The sequence below is a fragment of the Pinus tabuliformis genome, chromosome 6 (assembly GCF_031772625.1).
Source record: "Pinus tabuliformis cultivar Carrire ecotype Pingquan chromosome 6, CPIR1, whole genome shotgun sequence".
In the NCBI taxonomy this organism is placed as follows: domain Eukaryota; kingdom Viridiplantae; phylum Streptophyta; class Pinopsida; order Pinales; family Pinaceae; genus Pinus; species Pinus tabuliformis.
Genome location: NC_142292.1, coordinates 47,982,586 through 48,004,981, shown reverse-complemented (window position 1 = coordinate 48,004,981; position 22,396 = coordinate 47,982,586). Strand labels below are relative to the sequence as shown.

The following is a 22,396-nucleotide window of genomic DNA, read 5'->3' as shown; positions in this document are numbered from 1 at the left end:
GACATGATCCCAAGGATGTGTTAGCAACAGAGCAGCTAATTAAAAAGAAGAATGATGACATTGTTGCCTTGAAGAAGCAGCTCAAAATTCCTCAGCTGCATCGCCCTCAAACAATGGAAGTCCTAGAAGCACAAAAAGGACATGAAGAGCTTATGGACCTAGTCCTAAAGCTAAATGATAAACTGAAAGAAACAGAGAAGGAGTTGGAAATTTTGATTTAGTCCAAGCAAATTGACCTAGCCACAACTTCCACAACTTCCATCCCTACAGTGACAACAACAGTTCCTTCCACATTGGCAGCATCATTGGCACCCGCAGCTCCACCTGCCACAGAACTGCCAATTACAACTGAATCCACTACAGTAGCAAGTACTTCAACTGAAAAAATAGCGAAACTGGTGAAATCCATGGAGGAGATGTCCATCCAAGCCACAAAGCTCAAAAGATTAAAGGAGAAAGTGGCAAGTTTAGAAACTGACTGTAAACTTGCCCAAATTCAACAAAGAGAAGAAATGCAGAAAGGCCTAAGGATGGGTGAGAAAATTAAAGTCCTAGAGAAATATTTGACACTGCAGAAGCCACTAAGATAGAGTAAAGATATGCTCTGGGCCAATATCATTAACTATGTCAATGATATTTGGCCATCAATTCAAGTTATATTTGAGCAAATTGAATTGGTGAAGGTAGCCACTAAGGCTATCCAGAAAGTAAGGGAAGAATTAGGAGACTAGCCTAGGGATGCAAATCGACTCATCCACCTCCTAAACAATAAGAACAGATATGAGCTCCATGATCATGGTGTAGAGGATAGTACTAAAGCCATCCTAGAGATTAAAAAGGTTCTTTCCAAAAGAAACCTTATGCTCAACTTAGAAGAAAAGTGCCACAACATGCAAGTGGCCATTGACAAGTTTATGGCCAAATTTCAAATTTTTATGGACAAAGGCCCTCCCAGTGCTATGGTCATCAATGATAAACTCATGACCCAATTGGACTATAGTGACAGACTTAGGAAATTGGCCAAGGAACAAGCCATCTCTTTAGGCATTAAAGCTTTGCCAACTAGGATAGTACTATATGATACATTAGAGAACCTCTTTTTCTTAGAACATGAGGTGAAGCATTTGTTTCTAACAAAGCCTAATTTTGCAAAGTACACAAAGGTAGACGAAATTTACAAGAGAATGTTAAAGGTGGGATTGCCTGAGGCAGAATGGTGGGAAAAAATGATAGATTTACTATGAAAAGTTTTACATCAGAAAGTTACCAAGTAAATCTGAAGGCAGCCAGGTGAAACAGGTAAAAGACAGATAAATAGAGTCAAAGCGTAACAGAGTTAAAGAGCATCAGTGAAAGATCAAAGTAAAGAAGATTCCAGTGCAGAAAATACCACAACTACCAACCAGCTTAAAGGGCTCAAAACTCAATAGAAACAACCAACAACACCATAATAAAAGGGACAACAAGAAGCAGTTTCACATCTGTCTCTATCTTCATGCATGAAGATATTTTATTCCCTAGATTAAATCTCAAATTGTTATGAGATATTTTGTAATTATTTTTTGTATAAATACTTCATATTTTGAAGTATGTAGTGTGGATTCCAAGACATTTCTATAGGATTTTTCTCTCAAATCAAAATTCTATTGTATAAATGACTGCATTGGCTTGTTGGAACAAGGAATAAAGATCAGATATTTTACAGGATTCTTGTGTAAAGCGAAATACAAATAAGTATTCTCTCATGTTTACTATTGTTTCTCTTATGTTTCTTCATAATCTTGTTTGTCTAAAATGTAAATGTATACTTGGAATGATATTTCAGAAATTTCTTGAATGCACTTTGTCTTGATTGTTTTACATTATTTTTTGCTCAACTATATTAGTTACGGAATTCTTAATTGCTCCTTAGCTTCCCTAGTTTCCCCCTGGTCTATAACAAAGGATTCTTAATTGTCCTTTGTTCATGATCACCCTCTTTTCTTCATTCTAATCCTGGTCCAAGGATTCTTAGCTGGCCTTTCACCGTGGTTAAAATCATTTCATCCATTAGACATGAAGATTTTCCTTTTTCTTTGCTAGCTTGCCTTGTGAACATTCCCTTTAATGATTTGGCTCAGTTATGCTATCCATTTATTGACTCCATAGCTCAATGGCTTGAAGACCTAGCTCTATCCATCTTCTCCAAGAATTCCACCACCCAACCTTTAATCAAAAATCAAAACCCCCATGAACACTAAGAACTAGCCTAAAATCTAATAAAAACAAAGCTAAATCATAAAGAGAGAGCCCTCTCTGGACTTAGGTTGGCTAGAACCTAAGCCTAAAATATTGGTTTTTGGTTACCTCAGATGATTCCTTCTTTGATAACTTCTAGGAAAAACTTCGGAGTGATAACATAGTGGCAACCATACTTGGGACTCAAATCCTCAATCTTGATAAACCTTTGAGAAAATTTCAAATCTTTATTTCAAGCCTCTTGAAGGGTTTATTAGAAGTTATTTACAAAATTTCACAAAAAGAAAGTAACTAGAAAAGTTTGAAACTTTGGCTTCAAGGAGAACTCACTATACAAGGGCCAATCCAGATCCAAACCCTCCATAATAGTGGATAATCCCAACTTGATTTTGAGAAGATCCAAAAGATAAGAAAGCTCAGTAAGTCCAACACCTTCAATCAAAGTAGTTTCATGCTCTGATGAGTGGTTGTTTTTAGAAGACCTCCCCTTTGATGAGTCATTTGACCTTTCCCTATTTAGAACTAGGTCTGAAAGTGCACTTGATGACATAGTTCTAGATCCAGAGTTTATTGTAGATCTTGAAGTCCAAAAGGAAAACCAGTCAATTGATGAGTATATTCAAAATTTCCCTCAGTCATCCCTTACTATTGCTAAGATCTCTGAGCTTTCTGAACCAGTTTCAACTACCCTTAGTTCACCATTATTCCCTTTCACCTCTGAAGTTCATTCCTCACCAACATTTATACCTTCACTTCTCGACCAAACTATCATTACACATCAATCACCTATTACTCCCAGTTCTCCATCAACTATTGTATCATCTCCTAGTACCCCTACCCCACTTCTTAGCCCTGCCCAACTTAGAGCCATGGAAAATAGATATGCTCCTCTTGTGTTACCTACCCCACTCAATTCCATGCCACAATATTACCAAAACAAAATTGTCCAATTTGATGGCATAGGACCTTATACAACACAATATCATGTAAACAAAATGACAGATTACTTTGAATTACGTGAAATTGATATTGGAGATGTTCAAATGAGACTTTTTGCTTAGACTCTAGTTGGTGATGTTAGGAAATGGTTTAGAGATTTACCTGCTAATAGCATAGATAGTTTAGATATATTTATCAACAATTTTAAAATAGATGGGAAAATAAAAAGAACCCTTTGCAAATCTTTTCATAATACGAAAACATTAGAAGAGGACCAAATGAAATAGTCCAGGATCACTGTACCAGATTTAACAATATATACAATGCAATACCAGTCATTCTTAGACCCCCACCTAATGTAGCTCTGATAAATTTTCCTGATGGGTTTGATATTGATATGGCATTTCAACTTAGAGAGAGAAATCCCCCAACTTTAGAAGACATGCAGAATGTAGCAGTCAATGTCGAAGCTAACTTGCTAGCAAAAAGAGCTAGGGTTAGGAATGAGATGATAGGATCTGCTAAAGATGAAGCCTCACCCTCTGACCTTAAAATAGATGTTCTAACCAAGGGTATGGAAAAATTTATGGATTGGGTAGAGAACATTGAGAGGAAGCCTCACTGGGATAATCAACAGGCACCTCTAGTGAGAAATCCAAACTTTAGAAAGAATCAAAATCAAAATACTAGAAAGAATGGACCTGATCAGAATATTAGGCCTCCTTTTCAAGAAAACTATGCTGAAACATCCCATTCAGAAGACCCTGAACAAGACACACAAATTAACTTAATGGGATTAGATGATGAGGAAACTGTCTTCTTGACCCAAGATGAGCAGGAATTGCATATGCTGCAGCAATTGTAGACCCAATCCGAAGAATCATTTGATTATAAACAAGGGTATGATTCTGCTATTTTTTAAGTAAATAAACAATACAATTTAAGGAGTAAAACAAATTCTGTTACTCTTGACCAAACCAAGAAAACAATACCAAATCAACCTAAGAAAATCAAAACAGCTCCAGATACTAAGACTCTCCCAATCCTCCCTAGACCAAATCAGAACCCTTCTGGTCCCACCATTGTAGATATAACCCATGATGAACCCCCTAATGATCAACCATCCACTTCAATCCCCTCCAAGGTGTTGTGGGGAAAAATGCCTATGCAGGACGATCCTATCCACCTAAGGTGTGACAGCGCCTTAGCAACAAACGAATACAGCTATTATGATTTCTTCCTTTATGAAATGGGAAAGAGGAGAGATCGGTAGACTTACCGTTGTCTTCCAGTTGTCCCTCGATCTAGATCCACTTCTCTTTGGGTGTCCACAGCTACTTGTCTCCTCGCTTGCTCAAGAGAACAGCTACCTGTGACAAGAGAACAGCTACTTGCGACAAGAGAAGAACACAACACAAAGGCAAATATACATATTCATAAATGATTCAGGATTAGAAACAAATCAAATATACTAATGCAATTATACAAAATACACCAGCATATAGGAAAGAATCAAGATAGCTTTATTGATTGATAACAAGGTTCAGGAAGAGATACAACCCATAGGGCTCCAATCCAGCATCTCCTTCCCAGCAGAATGGAATTCCTTCTTCAGCTCCCTTCAAAGCATTAAGCACCCAATGTTTCCAGTCACAAACCAACAGCAATTCTTTGCAATAACAAAATTCCAGCCTTTAGATCTCATGGAGGAGAGACCTATATATAGTTATTTTGGAGAGAGGATGAGTCAGCTTGAGATCTGACTAGTGTCCTCTTTCTCTCTCAGTTCTTGAGTCCACTTGGAGGTTCTTGCTTCCACTTGGAGATTTGGAACCTCTTACTCATCACCAGTCGAATTCCTTGATGCAAGTGTCATTTTGGAAGCTTCCTGGGCATTGACACACTGAGGAATGAGCCTGCCACTTGTCCAATTATGCTTAGCGCAGGTAGCCTTTGTTGGAGTTGACATTCAACGCAGGTAGACAGTGGAGCAGTTGAAATTCAGTGCAGATGCTTAGTGGAGCAGTTGACATGATCCAGAATTGGCTTGTTTTTGAGTGTTTTCAGGTGGAGAACTTCTGTGAATTGCTGTGGTTAGTTTGCCTTGTTCCTCTAGGGGTAGGAACAACATGTTTAGGGACTTTGGATCCCTTAGATTATGGACATTTCATGCTCGAGGCTGTAAGGCACAAAAATGTCTATAACAGTTGCCCCCTAAAGTATGAGGCCGTTTATCGGGTGAAATGCTTTATCCAGGAGGGTCCGAAGTTCATCCATCTGCTGGGAGGAGACCTGTAATAAACTACAATACAATACATTATGATTCATACTGCTTTCATGATCTAGCTGAGGCGGGCATTCCCATGCTCAGCTTTATAAATTCATTTTTGTACATAGAACAGACGATCGTCTGATGGTAGACTGATAATTTTGGCGAAATTATCATCCTTTGAGTAGGATGATCATCTGCTGCAACGATGTACATGTCAAATGTCTTTATTTTTCCTGAATATATATCGCAGCCCGGATGGATGAAACTATATCTGGGGTCTTCAAACTCGTTCGATCTTCACTCTAAGTACAAGTCGATCCATGTGAGAATTGCGTTGAAGTCGAACATGGAAAGATATCGCTTGATTACCAGTCAATGATGTAAACTGTTAACAAGCGCGAGAGGAATCACCGATAATGATAATGACCCTCAAGGTACTGCAGTACAATTCACATGGCGTGAATAAAGGACTTGGCGTCGAACACCACGCAAAATCTTCTGGTCGAAGGTCATTGATGTATACCTGTCGCCGGAAGTGAGAAACTTGCCATTGAGGCATGCAAGCTTCAAAGTACTGAAGGGGTTGTTCCTAGATCAACTTCTTGGATAATGAGCTGATGTCGACAAGAAGCGATCCGTCACAGGAGGGCCTTAATGAATCCCACATCAGTGACACGGAACGGAGCTAATGATTTTAATGGAGGTGAAAACGATCTGTGACATATGATTCAGGGTGGCGGTCATGAATGGATGAAGTATAATGTATGGCAGTGGATGGGACCCGGTTGACTCTTTCTGAACGACTTCTCTTGAACATATGGCGACACTGATGTGATGGATTGGTAGCATTACCCCAAATATGGATGGTATGGTGAGACCATGGTGATGTGACCGGTGAATGAAACAACCCAACCCGATTGTGGTACGGAGGAAAAGTGTCATGTTCAAGAGCGACCTGCTACCATCAAAGTTTTCTTGATTTTCTCCCATTTTTTTCCCCAGTCATTGCTGACCAGTACCTCTTTATTTTTGTCAAGCTTGAGGAGGACAACATATGCTTGTTCTATAACCTGCCCTTCGGGCAAGCCCATCGCTATGTTTTAACGAGCTTAGCGATAGTGAAACTCGTTCTCGTCTAAAGACAAGTTTGTCGCTATTTATAATTTTAACGAGTCTAACAACAAGGATAACTCGGTCCTTTTCATTTTTAGAGAGTCTGAAAAGGTACATAAAGTTAACTCCAAAATTCCTTTTTCGTCATCTAATCCCTTGAGTCCGAAAAAGTATAAAACAATACAGAAGGGATGAGTTTTCGATATCTTTAACGAGCCGAACAAAACAAGCGCTCGATCTTTTTGTGCAATAATCCCTCAGGTCCAAAAAGATTAAAATCTAGAGGAGGGATGGCTCTTCCTGTCCTTTAACGAGCTGGAAGGCCAAAACTCGGCAATCTTTTCATATTTTACGAGTCAATTGAAAAGAGCTTAAAGAAGACTCGTCTTTTGAGGAACGAGTGATAAACATGGATAGCAGCAGATTCCAAGTACAGGTTGGAATTTTCCAATCACGGCAGCGTCACAAGGATGGCTAGGTGAAATCACTCTTCGCAGTTGTTCCTCAAAATGGGTAAACAATCATATGGAGGTGAACGATCGGCCAAATGAAAAGTGGAGGTGGCAGGTGCAAACACGACCAAGGCTTTAACGGCTGATGATATTACATTCACAATGGTTATTTACCGGGGTAGGTTCATTTTTTAGTTAAAAATGAGCTTAAATACTGGAGGAAACATTGCTCACTACTTATATTTATTTTTTAACGAGCATGAAGACCGCGTTAAAACTGCTCGGATCTTGCGTTTATTTTTTAACGAGCATGAACTTTATGCTAAAATTGCTCGATAACCCAGTCATTTGATAAGAGTGTCTCATCAAGATTCTATTTTTTATGGAGCTTCATCTCACTAAACTTTGCTCCCCATCCTTTCTTTATGCAAGTTTGGAAACGGCTAATCCTACGAGTTTAAAGGGTTAGACCTATAGGTTTAAAGGGAGGACCTAAAAATTTAAAAAATAAATAGTCGCCCCTTGCTTGCACTCCAAAAGGTTTGCATGCCCCTGGGTATAAAACAGAGTTTCAAGGTTAGCTCTACTTTTCTTCCATCGAAACTTTCGTTTCACCGGGAGAGGCTTACCTCTTTCAGGTTACCCAAAGATTGTCTCGTTAATCTTTCAAACAAAACACTTCCTCGGCAATGTCTACCGAAATAGACAAGGGTGAATGACTCTGGTGCCAAACACGTAACTTTGACAAAAGAATCCTATTCTAGAACAACCCCTCTTCCATCCACGAACGGGGTACGGACTAGTCATATTCTCCCGCGGAAACCTACCCTATACCCAAAGTTTTCCTGCCGAAGCAGGCCAGGACGCATGCCCCCTGGGTTCCAGTCATATCCTCCTGGATTACTCACGCTCATCAGGAGGATGGACCGTGGGTTGAGACACTTCTTGCATGAATATACCATTTAGGGATGGTACATGACTATTTGCGATGTGTGATCCAGGAAACGACAGTTGGTCCACGAGCTTGACCATTCTTCCTTCATGCAGAAAACACATTACTCTAAAGAGTGAGGAGACTACAGCTCCCATGCAATATATATAGTCTCGTCCAAGGAGTAGGTTATAATCCAAGGGTCCTTGAACGACCATCACGTTCATTTGAACGGTCTTCCCTTTCAATGTTATAGGCACATTGGGGAGGATCCCTAAAGGTCGACTGGTTCCTTTATCAAAACCTGATAGACTTCTCATCTCAGGTAAAAGCGTTGGCGAACCAAGCGCTTTCCAAGCAATAGAGGAAAGGATACTCACAGATGCCCCCTCATCAATGATAGTGCCAGCCACTACCATTCTGTATATTTGACAAATAATCCTGAGTGGTATACTGGCTGGCAACCGGGGTCTGCCTAGTTGGTTCCAATCAAAGGACACAACCAGGTTGCTTGGTGGTGGGACCGAATAGACGGTCGGATATCGCTCCGATGAACTTCCTTCCTGCGATAAAGGAATGGTGGCATTGCCCCCTTGATCATCAGAGTCAGTGCTGATGAAGAGAATCTGGACGGTATCATCTTTATTCTCCTCTGTGATGGTGTCATTCGAAGATGGAGCCTCTGAAGGCAAAACCGGGTCAACTGCCGTATCAACCTTTTGACTTTCGTCAGGCATGGATCCAGACGGTTCATCTTCAATGACATGTGCTTCGGCTGACCACCTGCGCGGGTTAGCCGGGTTTTCAACTAGTGAGGGACTTGGCAGGAGTCTTTGATATCCAGGAGGGAGATGCGCTCGTAAAATCAGGCGATCTTCCAGAACTCTTTTTGCCTCGTCTAAGAAGGGACAACGGTGGATGGCGTGATCACCTTCACACAGTCTGCAGGGAAATTTAGCTTTCCCGCTTTGTCCTGGGGCTTCACTCCCACTAGTTGACGGTGAGCAATCGGCATGGTTATCAGAGGTCGATGCTACCGAATTGTGCAAACGGGGGGACCAGTCTCTTAGTATCCGGGGGATACAGGGAAAATCTCTATGGAAGTGGTCTCCCTTGCATATGACGCATGGCGATTTAGGCCTTACGAGTGCTGTGTGTGGATTTTTGTTAGATGACATTTGTTTGCCCCCAGTCGCCCTAGGCTCCTTCTTCTTCTTCTCTTTCTTCTTCTTCTCCTTCTTCTCCTTAGGAACCTGGTTTTTAATTCAACTAGTTCCGTCAAGCGAAGAGGAAGGAGGGGAGGAAGATGAAGTTGAAGGCTGGGAGGCAACTCTTGTCTGATCTAACTGTAGACTCGACTGTTCAGGAATGGTGGTGTTCTGAACGACACTGGTTGAAAAGAGCCAAACTGGTAGGCCAATTGTCAGTCCTGGAAGCGACAATGTGGCCATGTGGGGCGCACCAACATCTCCCCAAGAGGAGAAGGGACTAGGGTTTCCACCAAGAGGAATTCCTTGGTTGGTGTGCTCCATCTTTTCAACCTAAAGATCAACGCAGGATTAAAGGGTGATTGTTCCATTTAAAATAAATTGTTAACGACGCTTTAGACACAACTTGCTTTTTCAGTTTTAAAGAGTTGAGAAAAAGCTAAAGATGACTCTAGTCTCCTTCGATGTTTTAACGAGCCCGAAGTGACAAATGCTCGGATGGACTTTTTCTGTTATAGAGTCTGAAAAAGGCCAAAAGAAACTGCTTTGGAGTTCTAGGGAGAGGGTGTGCCAAACTTTTTGCAAAACCGCAGAATACTTTTTAGGGTACAGGCGGTCGATCTTCGTGAATGCTGTGTTCACTGCATTGCGATCAGTAGGGCGGCCGACACGGCTTCCTAAGGATAAAAGATATATGCCTATAGGGGTCTCCCAATATATACGCGACGGTACGTGGGAGCACAATCCGTACTAGCGTTATCGTCCCTCGGGAAGAATCACCCACCTTCCACGAGATCGACAGTCACTAGGCTTAACGACGCTGGAACACGTCTCTAGCCTAGACCTCTATGTTGTGCGTTATGTTACAAAGCGTTGTTAGGTTCATTCAGTTTATTTTAGGTTGATCTTTTTAAAGTTTGCCTTTCAAGGTTCACCACGAGATGTATGATACAACTTCCTAAATGCAGTCTAAGATGATAAGCAAGCTTTATTATCTTTTCAACTTTGAAAATCCTAGCTACTAAGGGAAAAGAATAACACTATCTTTTCTCAAAGATCAATCAGCACACTCTAATGCACTTTCCCTAAATCCAACATGAAAACTATCAAATGCAAAATGCACAATGCAGGTGTTTGTTTTCCACTTTCTTAGTATAAATGCCTACAAAGAAAGCTTTTTGCACAACTTTGAATTTGCTTTTAAAATGATCAATACAAACAAGTTCACTTTCTTCGAAATCAACAAGGGTAGAAGAGATTACAATCACTTTGTGATTTTCGAAATAAAGACTTGTTTTGACACTTTGAAAGAGACAAATTCAAACCAATAAGCAAAAGTAAATCTATAATCAATCTGAAAACAGCCAATGAACTCTCTTCTAAGATCACTATCAATCAGATTTGAATCAAAGGCTACAGGATGACTACTTTACTCATGCAAAGGAAAACTGTAAATGACGCCACAAACACATAAAAACATTCACAGTCTTTTTGTACAAAAAGAGGTGGAATCTAAGCAAAGAAAAGGAGTTATCAGACTGGTACCTATGCTGGTTAAAGGCTACAAAAAAACAGAGATCAAAACAGGGCAATAGACAGCAAAGAACCCCAGTTGCACAAAGCCACACTGGATCAGCGCAAGTCTAACACTGTGGAGTTGACATTCAGCGCAGGTAGCCTTCACGAGACCTGCGTTGAAATGCATACTGCCTTCACAGTGCCTGCACTGAAGGAGAAACTCTCGTTTCCCCTGGGTTCTGGGTCACAAAAAGCTCAAAAATCAACTGTTTCAGGCCAAATCAGAAACACAAGCAAGGTATAAACAGAGGGATGCTTTGAGAGGGTACTAACAGACTATCACAAGGATCATCAAATCATTTGTGGATCTATTGTTTGGATCATAGACAAATCCAGCAAACTGGATCAAAGCAGCAACTTTCTACTTTGCATCGGGAAAGATGCAGTTCGATAGTTGCTGTCAAGTCTATGAAGTAAACAAATGACTAAAACACAAATAAAATGAATAAACAAGCTCTTCCCCAGCGGAGTCACCAATTTGTTGTGGGGAAAAATGCCTATGCAGGACGATCCTATCCACCTAAGGTGTGACAGCGCCTTAGCAACAAACGAATACAGCTATTATGATTTCTTCCTTTATGAAATGGGAAAGAGGGGAGATCGGTAGACTTACCGTTGTCTTCCGGTTGTCCCTCGATCTAGATCCTCTTCTCTTTGGGTGTCCACAGCTACTTGTCTCCTCGCTTGCTCAAGAGAACAGCTACTTGAATCCCACGAGATCACAAGAGAACAGCTACCTGTGACAAGAGAACAGCTACTTGCGACAAGAGAAGAACACAACACAAAGGCAAATATACATATTCATAAATGATTCAGGATTAGAAACAAATCAAATATACTAATGCAATTATACAAAATACACCAGCATATAGGAAAGAATCAAGATAGCTTTATTGATTGATAACAAGGTTCAGGAAGAGATACAACCCATAGGGCTCCAATCCAGCATCTCCTTCCCAGCAGAATGGAATTCCTTCTTCAGCTCCCTTCAAAGCATTAAGCACCCAATGTTTCCAGTCACAAACCAACAACAATTCTTTGCAATAACAAAATTCCAGCCTTTAGATCTCATGGAGGAGAGACCTATATATAGTTATTTTGGAGAGAGGATGAGTCAGCTTGAGATCTGACTAGTGTCCTCTTTCTCTCTCAGTTCTTGAGTCCACTTGGAGGTTCTTTCTTCCACTTGGAGATTTGGAACCTCTTACTCATCACCAGTCGAATTCCTTGATGCAAGTGTCATTTTGGAAGCTTCCTGGGCATTGACACACTAAGGAATGAGCCTGCCACTTGTCCAATTACGCTCAGCGCAGGTAGCCTTTGTTGGAGTTGACATTCAACGCAGGTAGACAGTGGAGCAGTTGACATTCAGCGCAGATGCTTAGTGGAGCAGTTGACATGATCCAGAATTGGCTTGTTTTTGAGTATTTTCAGGTGGAGAACTTCTATGAATTGTTGTGGTTAGTTTGCCTTGTTCCTCTAGGGGTAGGAACAACATGTTTAGGGACTTTGGATCCCTTAGATTATGGACATTTCATGCTCGAGGCTGTAAGGCACAAAAATGTCTATAACACAAGGAGATAGTGGAGAAAGCTCCAAACACCATATTAGAAAATCCACAGAAAAAGACTTCAAAGGCAGAAAAGGAAGAGCAACCTACTCCAAATCCTGCTATCAAAATTCCAAACACTCAAATAGAAAAATCCCCTTTTCCTTTCAATTTGGGAGCAAAGGTAGCTAAATTAAAAAATTTGGTTCCCTTAACAGAGTTGATTAAAAATGAAACCTATAAGTCTCAAATAAGAAAAACCTTAAACTTTGTTGAGAATGAATATTCTGTCAACTTGTTTGATGATCAGCCTGAGCTTATATTCGGTCCTAATGTTAATGGAAAACCACTAGAAGGAGGGATACCACCCTTTTATATTAGCCTTAGCATCCATGATAAAATCTTACACAATGCAATGTTAGATTCAGGGGCTTCACAAATTTAATGCCTAAATCAGTTATGGAAAAGTTAAACTTGGATATCACTAGACCTTACAAGGACTTATTTTCATTTGATTCAAGTCAAGTAAAGTGTTTAGGATTAATTAAAGACCTGTGTGTTTCCTTAGCACAGTATCCTACTAAGACCATTCTCATGGATATAGTAGTCGTTGATATCCCACCTAAATATGACATGCTATTGTCTAGATCATGGGGAGCTAAACTCCAAGGACCTTTGCAACTTGAAATGTCATATGCCACAATCTTAGTCTTTGGATGGCCTAAAAAGCTGTATAGAGAGACACTAATGAAATATGTAGTGAGTAGCCAGGATAGACCTCAAAACTTTCCTATCTACTCCATGCATTTTGACATTGATTCTGTTATCACAAAACCAGTACTAGGGGCTGCAACCAAGCAAAGCTTCATGTAACTGTTTCAGACCATACTTTAGATTAGGAATTAGCCTTCCTAATCAGAGAGGGCTCTCTCACAACTCTTGATAAAATCCTTCAAACACTAGATGGCTAACTCTTTATTCACTTATGAAAACATAACTGGTTGGAAACACATCAAACTAGCTCTCATTGGGCTATGGAGTCTATAATATCAAGTAAACAAGGAAAACACAGTGACCTCATGGAAATCAAGGCTCTTAGCATTACATGTCAAATATATTCCACCAACACATAGCTTGCTGTATACACAGGAAGTCAGAGCATATAATTATGAATTCTGAGTGATTGCATACAACAAAACCATAAAATAACATAAAGTATAACACATCATCACTACATTTGATCATGACAATCCTTCGAGAATCTTGAGAAGAGAATAACTCTGTTCTACTATTACTGTCAAAAAAGGTCTTACAATGGCCCAAAACAACACTGTTTTTCTATTAAGTATCCAACCCTTTCTACATCTAACCTTGGCCCATATATAGGCAAGCAAAACTAAAACACCTCGAGCTTCCTCCTCCAGCATGAGGGGAGCCTCGAAGGTGGCTATTAACTATTCCTACATGCTACTAACTAATGCATTAATTACAAACATGCTGAACTATAATTACACACAATCCTAATCAAACTAAAATACTAATTTCATTCTCCTCGTATACTTGATACTTTCTTGAATGCTTTGGCAGCTGTCCTCCTTCAATTAATCTGATATGGCTGAGTTACGGATGCAATGAACGCTGACTTGGGATGCTTGAAAGCGCTGATGGCTCATTTAATGACCAGAAAGTGTGCTCCTATTATAATGGTCTATGTCTCCCAACCTTCTCCGAAAGTGTAGCAACATGTTCCCAAATCATTTAACAACCCCAGGCATGAAGTACTACAATGTTTTTGAATGTACTGTAGGTGGCATAGACAGATGTCTCTCTTTCACAAGTCCTGCTCACAGTATTACACTAGCTGCTCTGTGCTTTTTTAAAATCATCACCTACAGCAGTTTCGTAGCGCGCTACGAAACTGCTGTGTGATTTAAAAACACAGTCCCCCTCACTGGTTTTCTGCTAACATTGTGCTACATTTATTAATGATCTTCCTCATTCCAACAAATGAACAACAATTTGCAAATAATCCTGTTTAGCTACCAGGCTTCAATGTCAATAGCTTTTCCTAAAAACAAACTCAAACAGCATGCTCGGATTCCTCTGCTTTCTGGAGATACTTTTAGGCCTGCCGAAAGGTTCTTGTAAAACTTATGAAATTCCAAGGTATCACCTCCAGCCTTGCGGACTTCAACCATAAAAAGAGAAGAAGCTACTTCAAATACCTCTGTAGCTACATTCAAATGACCCTTTCTTCCAGTCTTTGAACCTTGCATCTTCATCTTGTAATTTCTCTTTTGCACATTGAATCCAAGAGGCTTTGCAGCTTCCTCAATTTTTGATACTATCTCGTTTGCAGGGCGTTTAGATGCAAACCTCGTTTCTTGCTTAACCATACCCATGTCCATTTCAAAGAGATTGCCAAGATTGAGACCCTGGAACATGGAGATAAGTTCAAATGCATTCATCACCTCTGGTTTTGTTTCCCTTTTTTTCTGTAACAAGATGTTCTTCTGAACCATTGAAAACAGCATCAACATCATCCAGATTTACATCTTCTTCTTCATTAAACTTGGGTGGCTTATAACCTTTCTTGAACCATTCATTGTCTAAAATCTCAGGTACTGTAATTCGTGTCTTAGGGTTTGGGTCCAAAATCCTTGTAATTAATTTCTTTGCACCAGAAGAAAACCATGAAGGGCATGTAAAATCTGATTTATATATCTTTTTATACAATGTCATAAGGTTTGGATCATCAAAAGGCAAGTAACCTGCTATTAAAACAAATAGGATGACACCACATGACCACAAGTCTGCAGTTGCCCCATCGTAACCTTTATCATTGATGACCTCACGAGCAACATAATTGGGTGTTCCACAAGTAGTGTGAAGCAAACCGTCATCCCTGACTTGTTGAGACAGTGCACTTAGGCCAAAATCTGATACTTTAAGATTTCCATATGTATCCAGAAGCAAATTTTCTGGCTTCAAGTCCCTATAGTAGACACCCTTACTATGGCAGTAATCAACAGCATTAATAAGCTGCTGGAAGTATCTCCTTGCTTCATCTTCCTTCAACCTTACATGGTTAACTATTTTGTCAAAGAGCTCACCTCCAGATATAAACTCAAGTATAATGTAAATTCTTGTCTTACTGGCCATGACCTCATACAGCTGGACAACATTTGGATGCTTAATCAACTTCATGGTTGATATTTCCCGTTTTATCTGATAGTTAACCCGTTGAATAGTATTGTCTTCATCCCAATAATAAGAATTAGATTTCTGTATTCCCCATCTTTATATTGTGAGTCATCATCTGCTTGCCCATCCATCATCCTTCAGGTATAAGAAATTCAGCTTGCAGACACTCTGTTCAAACAACCACATGACAATCAACTTTCATACACAACAACACATTAATTCATCAGGCGCTCTCGACCTCCCTCATTCACCGGTACCATGATATGCTCCATTCAATGCATATAACAACCACAGGTCCACAATGATTATACCAACAACCGACAGTAAACACAGAGTAATCAAATCGACCTCAATCCATCAACAACTCTCTGGTATTCAACTGACATTTAGGGAATCGACCACCTATTATGTAGAGCGGTTTACATTACAGGCTACCCAAATTGCTATGCTTCTGACTTTTGTATTACATATTTAGCATATTGATTTAACCTTTTTGCTACAGGTGCACAAAGAAATCAATAGTCCAATCTGTAAATCCTCCATGCTATTATGTCCTCGAGCGCGGGTTCCAGCAACTGCTTCACTTGAAACAAGGTTGTCATTCCTATAAAATAGTTTCTTTGGCGTGCTTCCAATAAAAGCCGATAATTTGGGAAGCTGAAAACAGAATTGATACGCATTTTGATCATTTTCCTGAAAACATAATTGCCAGATGTCTCATTATAACAACAGTGACTATTGATCACCCCTGCCACCTGTTTGCGTAGAAAAAGAGGTCTTATGAAGCTAGGCCACGATGATAATGAGCTACGTCTCTTTCATCAAACACTTGCGCCCATACATTAAGCTATTCCATGAATTTGCCACGGGACCAAAAGACGTGTCTCTTCATAGACTCTAATAATCCCGAAGACAAATCTTCCAAAATTGATTCAACCTTCATATTGATAAGGTTCTGGCTTTTAGCTTCTTCGATCTTCGACATGAACACTTTCAGAACTGCATTCTTCATATCTGCCTTCGCCTCTTCCATATGGATATTGTCGGACAAAATGATACAAGTAATGCAGTGGCCTTAGCTCTTGGAAATCCCATTGTCCTTCCACAACTTTTCGCTCTGTTTGCCTTTGATAACGCGGGTTCAATCCTCCATAATAGTGTAAGAGGCTCGAAAACATATGACGAAGGTCCAAAGCTATCAGACATAACTCAAATATTTTTGCATGATAAGTTACAACAGATGGTCTGTCCATTTTAGAAGAGACAACTGCTAGCATTTCAAAAATGGCTGAAACAGAAGCTTCTCCATTCTCTACAGCCTTTCCATAAATTCTAACAATCGGATCAAGCAAAAGCCGCACTGAGATCTTTTCAGACATGAGAATGCGGATTGAAGCAGCCTTTGTGCATACTGTTGAACCTGAGTCAGTAGTAAATTGTGAATGCAACATTAAAAGACCAACAATTTCTTCCAAGTATGGATTCAAAAACCCGCCCAGCTTCTGCACAATTGCTTCTAAAACACTAAGAACAGAAATCAAAAAGGCTCCCCCAGAAGCTGTGTTCCCTTCAAAGTCTGCCATCTTAGACACTGTTGCTTCTTTATATGAAGACAAGCAAACCCGCCATGTCTTTTTAAGGATATATTTAATAATGTGAGGAAGATGAGCCAATGCTTGTGGCCCCAGTTCAGTAACAAAAGAAGCTATGCAATGCAAGCAACCTGAGGAAAGGGCTACATCATTTGCTGTGAGATTTGCAACAACAGGACTAAGATAGTCACTAAAGGTACTGGGAAAGTTCCCTACAAATTTCTTTGCCAGGACATCTAATGTGGCAACTGCTGCAATTTTCGCTCTCACAGAGGAATCTTCTGGGGATCTCACAAATACCAGTATTTAAGGTGACAAATCATTCTTCAACCATTATGTGAACATTGAAATGATAGACTAAGAGGAAACAGAATAAGCAACCGGTGTATTAGAAAAGGCAGCAAAGCCTTGAGCCACTTCTCCATTACCACCTTGATTTATATTGCTGATGTAGTTCCAGTTAATAATTCACTTTAATCATTCACTTCCATCCTTCTCATGCATTTGAATACAAGGTTTAACCCCTGAAGTCTGGGCCTTCAATGAAAACTCGAACAAATCCCCAGTTTCATAGCACGCTACGAAACCACTCAAACAGGTAGCGCTGCGAAACTGCTGAAAAGAATTCAGGTGCTGCGAAAACACCCATTCTTTAAGCCAGGCTAAAAATTTTTAACTACAGCAATTTCAGTGATAACAGATTCTTTCATTTGTATAATGCTGAACAAACACAACAAACCACTTCAAACAATATTATTTCATAACCAAAAGAAATTGCAGTTACAACGAAAAAAGAAACTATCCAAACTCAAGATATTTCCAATAAACAAGATGATCAAAACACCTTGAACAAGGAAAATTTTCTTCCCCCTGATAGTGAAAACTATGGACATGAGATATTATGGCACCTTGAATTTCATGGATCAGTGAATAAGTTAGGAGCAAGAGCAGGAATGTGGATATATAATCTGGAGAATGATCACTCAGAGAGCCATGCTTACAAACTGAATTTGAAATGCACTAACGACATGGTTGAGTATGAAGCACTTCTTTTAGGTCTTGAATTAGTTAGAAAGTTAGGAGATATAAGAGTTTCTATTATGGGAGACTTTGAATTAGTGATAAATCAAATTAAAGCTGTATATATGACCAAAGACCCTAGATTAAGTTGTTATAGAGGAACTATTATAGAAATACTAAACACTTTCCTAGAAACCAAAGTTGTTGTAATTCCTAGGAAGCATAATATGTAGGCTCATAGTTTAGCAATGTTTGCTAGCACTTGTAAGTTACCATTTCAACCTAACCATCAGTACACTGTTGAGGTCAGGCACAGACCTGCTATCCTAGATAACTTGAAAAACTGGCAAGTATTTGCTAATGACAAATAGATAAACAATTTTTTAACCTTAGAGGAAGAATTTGTAAATAGTAATATAGATATTGATATGACATTAGATCCTGATTTTAAAGATAAAATAGAAATTAATGAAATAGAAGATGAAAATATAGATAGATTCCACCCCACTAAGTTTACAAAATTTGATGTACAAAACCTAAATCAAGTTGAAATTAATGAGATAATTAACGAAGACTCTGAAATCATTAATCTTAAAGACAACTTTTTGTCCAAAGGATTGACCCCTTTGGAAGACTTATTTGACTCAAATGATGTCCCTAGGAAACCAAAGATGGAACCCTTAAAATCTGATATAGAGGAGTGTAATATAGGCACAAAGGAAAATCCAAAATTGATCAAACTTTAAAATTCCTTACCTCCTACCGAAAAAATGAAGTACATTGAACTATTAAAGGAATTCCAAGATGTCTTTGCTTGGAGTTATGAGGACCTCAAGTCGTATGACACCAGCATCATACAACATACTATCCCCATAAAAGAAAACCAAAAACATTTCAGGCAGAAGCTTAGGAGAATCAATCCCATCCTATTGCCTTCTATTGAAAAGGATATCCAAAGGATGTATGAGGCCAAGATAATAGCACCAATTAGATTCTCTGATTGGTTTTCAAATTTGGTGCCAACAAGGAAGAAAACTGGTGACATCAGACTTTGTGTTGATCTCAAGAATATTAATAAAGTTTCACTCAAAGACAATTACCATCTCCCTAAAATGGATCATATATTACAAAGGGTAGTATGGTCAACCGGAATCTGATTATTGGATAGGTTTTCTGGTTACAATCAGATTCTAGTTCACCCAGATGACCAGGCTAAAACTGCATTTACTACTCTTTGGAGCACATTCATGTATGTGAAGATGCCTTTTGGATTAAAGAATGCAGGGGCCACTTTCCAAAGAGCCATGGACATAGCTTTTGCTAAGGAAATTCATGACTTCCTAGTAATATACTTAGATGATATCACTGTATTCTAAAAATCTGATAAACAACATTTAGATCATCTAAGGCAGGTCTTCATCAAATGTAGGAAGTATGGAATTTCTTTGAATCCCAAACAATCGTTATTTGGGTTAGAAGATGGAAAGTTATTAGGCCATATAATCTCTAAAGATGGTATCCAAATAGATCCTACAAGAATTGAAGCCATATTACAGATACAACATCCTAGGAGCATTAGGGAATTACAAGCCTTTTTAGGGAAAATAAACTTTCTTAGGAGATTTATTTCTAACTTAACAGAATTAATTAGGGCATTAAACAATATGTTGAAAAAAGATTCGACCATAAAATGGACCATTGAGGGTAAGAAATCCTTTGAAGATATTAAGCTAGCCTTAACAAAAACACTAGTATTGATTAGTCCAAAGTTTGATAGAGATTTCATTATATTTTCCTTTGCTTCAGAACACACAATTGCTGCAGTTCTACTACAGAAAAATGATGAGGGTTATGAACAACCTATTGCCTTTTTTATCAAAGCCCTAAGAGATACCCCTTTAAAATACAATACAATGGAAATGCAAGACTTTGCTTTGGTCAAAGCTATCAAATATTCTAGAGTTTACATTTTATATTCTCATATAATAGCCTATGTTCCCAATTCAATGGTCAAGGATATTCTAACTCAGGATGGTATAGACGGAAAGAGAGGGAAATGGATTGCTACTATATTAGAATATGACCTAGAAATCAAACCAACAAAGTTAATCAAAGGCCAAGGTTTAGCCAACCTCATAGTTGAATCGAACTGTCAGCCTTAGATATAAATTCTATTGCAGAAATGGATAATGGAGAGGAGATGGCGACTCCACCAATAAGCTAGGCCTTTATTGAATCACCATGGTATGCTGACATCATATATGTTTTACAAAATATACAAGATCCTCCTGAATTATCCAGGACCAAAAGTAGATTTTTAAAAATGAAATCTTTAAAATTTTGCATAATTGAAAATGCTTTGTTTTGGAGGAATCATGAAGGTATCCTTCTTAATTGTTTATTGAAAGAAGAATCTGACTAGGTGTTACAAGAGTTTCATGTAGGTGACTGTTGAGGACATATTTACTGGAAAAACACTACTGACAAGATTCTTAAAGTCAGTTTCTATTGGCCTAATTTGTTTTTTGATGTAAAGAAATTTGTAACCTCATGTCATAAATGTCAAATTTTCGAAAGAAAGAAAAATATTTTACCCCTTCCCTTAAAACCAATCTCTGTTGAAGCACCTTTTTAACAATGGGGTATTGACTTCATTGGTGAAATCCACCCACCTTCCTCTGCCCAACATAGATGGATCCTCACTGCTATAGATTATTTTACCAAATGGATAGAAGCCATACCATCAAGGAAAACCATTGACACTGTTATAATAACCTTCCTTGAGTCCAACATCCTATCTAGATTTGGGTTCCCAACCAAGATCATTACTGATAATGCAACAACTTTCAAATCTAGAAGAATGATTGATTTCTGTAATAAGTATCATATAACCTTGGGCCATTCTAGAGCTTATTACCCCCAAGGAAATGGACTACCAGAGTCCTCAAACAAGATTCTGGTACATATCATCAAAAAATTGTTGGAGGATAACAAGAAAACATGGAACAAGAAGCTAGTAAATGCCTTATGGGCAGATAGGCTAACCATAAAGAAATCCATTGGTACTAGTCCTTATCAATTAGTTTATGGGATGGAAGTTGTTTTCCCATCTTCCTTGGGAACACTAGTGATGAAGCTACTCCAAGAGTTGCAAGCTGAACCAAATGACATCCAAAGAAGAATCAACCAAACAATTCACTTACAGCAAACTAGGGAAGAAGTGTACATTAGATCTCAAGTTGTGCAGGAAAGGATCAAGAAGACTTTTGATAAAAGCACTAAGGCAAAATATTTTTACCTAGGGGACAAAGTTATTAAATGAGATTTAAGGAGAGAAGATAAAGGTAAACATGGGAAATTTGATTTCCTATAGAAAGGCCCATATATTATTTATGCTTTTAGAGGTAAAAATGATTTCTACCTCAGAGAAATGGATGGCACAAAAGCAGAAGGAGGACCAGTGAATGGTTGAATGCTCAAACACTATATTTAGCCTAGTTACTGATTTCAATAATCATCTGTACATACTTTACTTTCAATGTCTAGAGTAGATTGGATGGTAATGTTTGAAGTTGAAGCCCAAAGAGAAGGCCCTAAGCTTCAAAAGTTTTTACTATCATAAATAGCAATAATGCATAAATATGAAAAGGGAAAATTACAAGGTGACATCACAACAATTTAGAAGGCCATTGGTCTTAAAAGTTCTTGACATTTCACTAGGAAAAGTCATCCCCAAGTGGAGCCACTGTTAGGTTCCTATACCAATAGGAGTCATTATTTTGAATGTCTAAGATTAAACATGTAATATGTACATACCTTTGCTTTCTGCAAATCTTTTCCATATTCAAAAAATTAAAAAATGTAAAGAAGGTATGTCCTAAAAGAATAATCAAAGGACAAAAAGAACAAAAAGGTCAAAAAGGATGAAAAATATGAACCCCAAAAAAAGAAAAAGACAATGAAAGTGAGCAAGCCAAAATGCCACTACTATTCACCTTTTGTGCATAATAAATGATTGTGTGTGTAGTTTGTAATCTTTGCCACAATCCATGATAGTCAAAATGTTTAAACTTGTCTATTTCATGTTTCAATTTCATGTCTATAGATAGAGAATAAAAATCTGACCAAACTGTTTAATCTTGGAAGATAATTATGTAGGTAGAGTAAATAAAAGGAGCTCAACTATTTAATCTGAGCCCTTGGATGTAATAAGGCTAGACTTAGTTAGTTTACTATTGTAAAGAGAGAAAAATGTTTGATAAGGGTTTGCTAGGTCAAATGCACCCTAATAAAGAGAAGT

At 38.7% G+C, this 22,396-nt stretch overlaps 1 pseudogene; it reads right to left on the bottom strand.

Annotated features, from left to right (window-relative positions):
- Positions 1–217: 217 nt before the first annotated feature.
- LOC149257142 (CBL-interacting protein kinase 23 pseudogene) lies at positions 218–15,517 on the bottom strand (annotated as a pseudogene).
- Between the last annotated feature and the right edge of the window lie 6,879 nt (positions 15,518–22,396).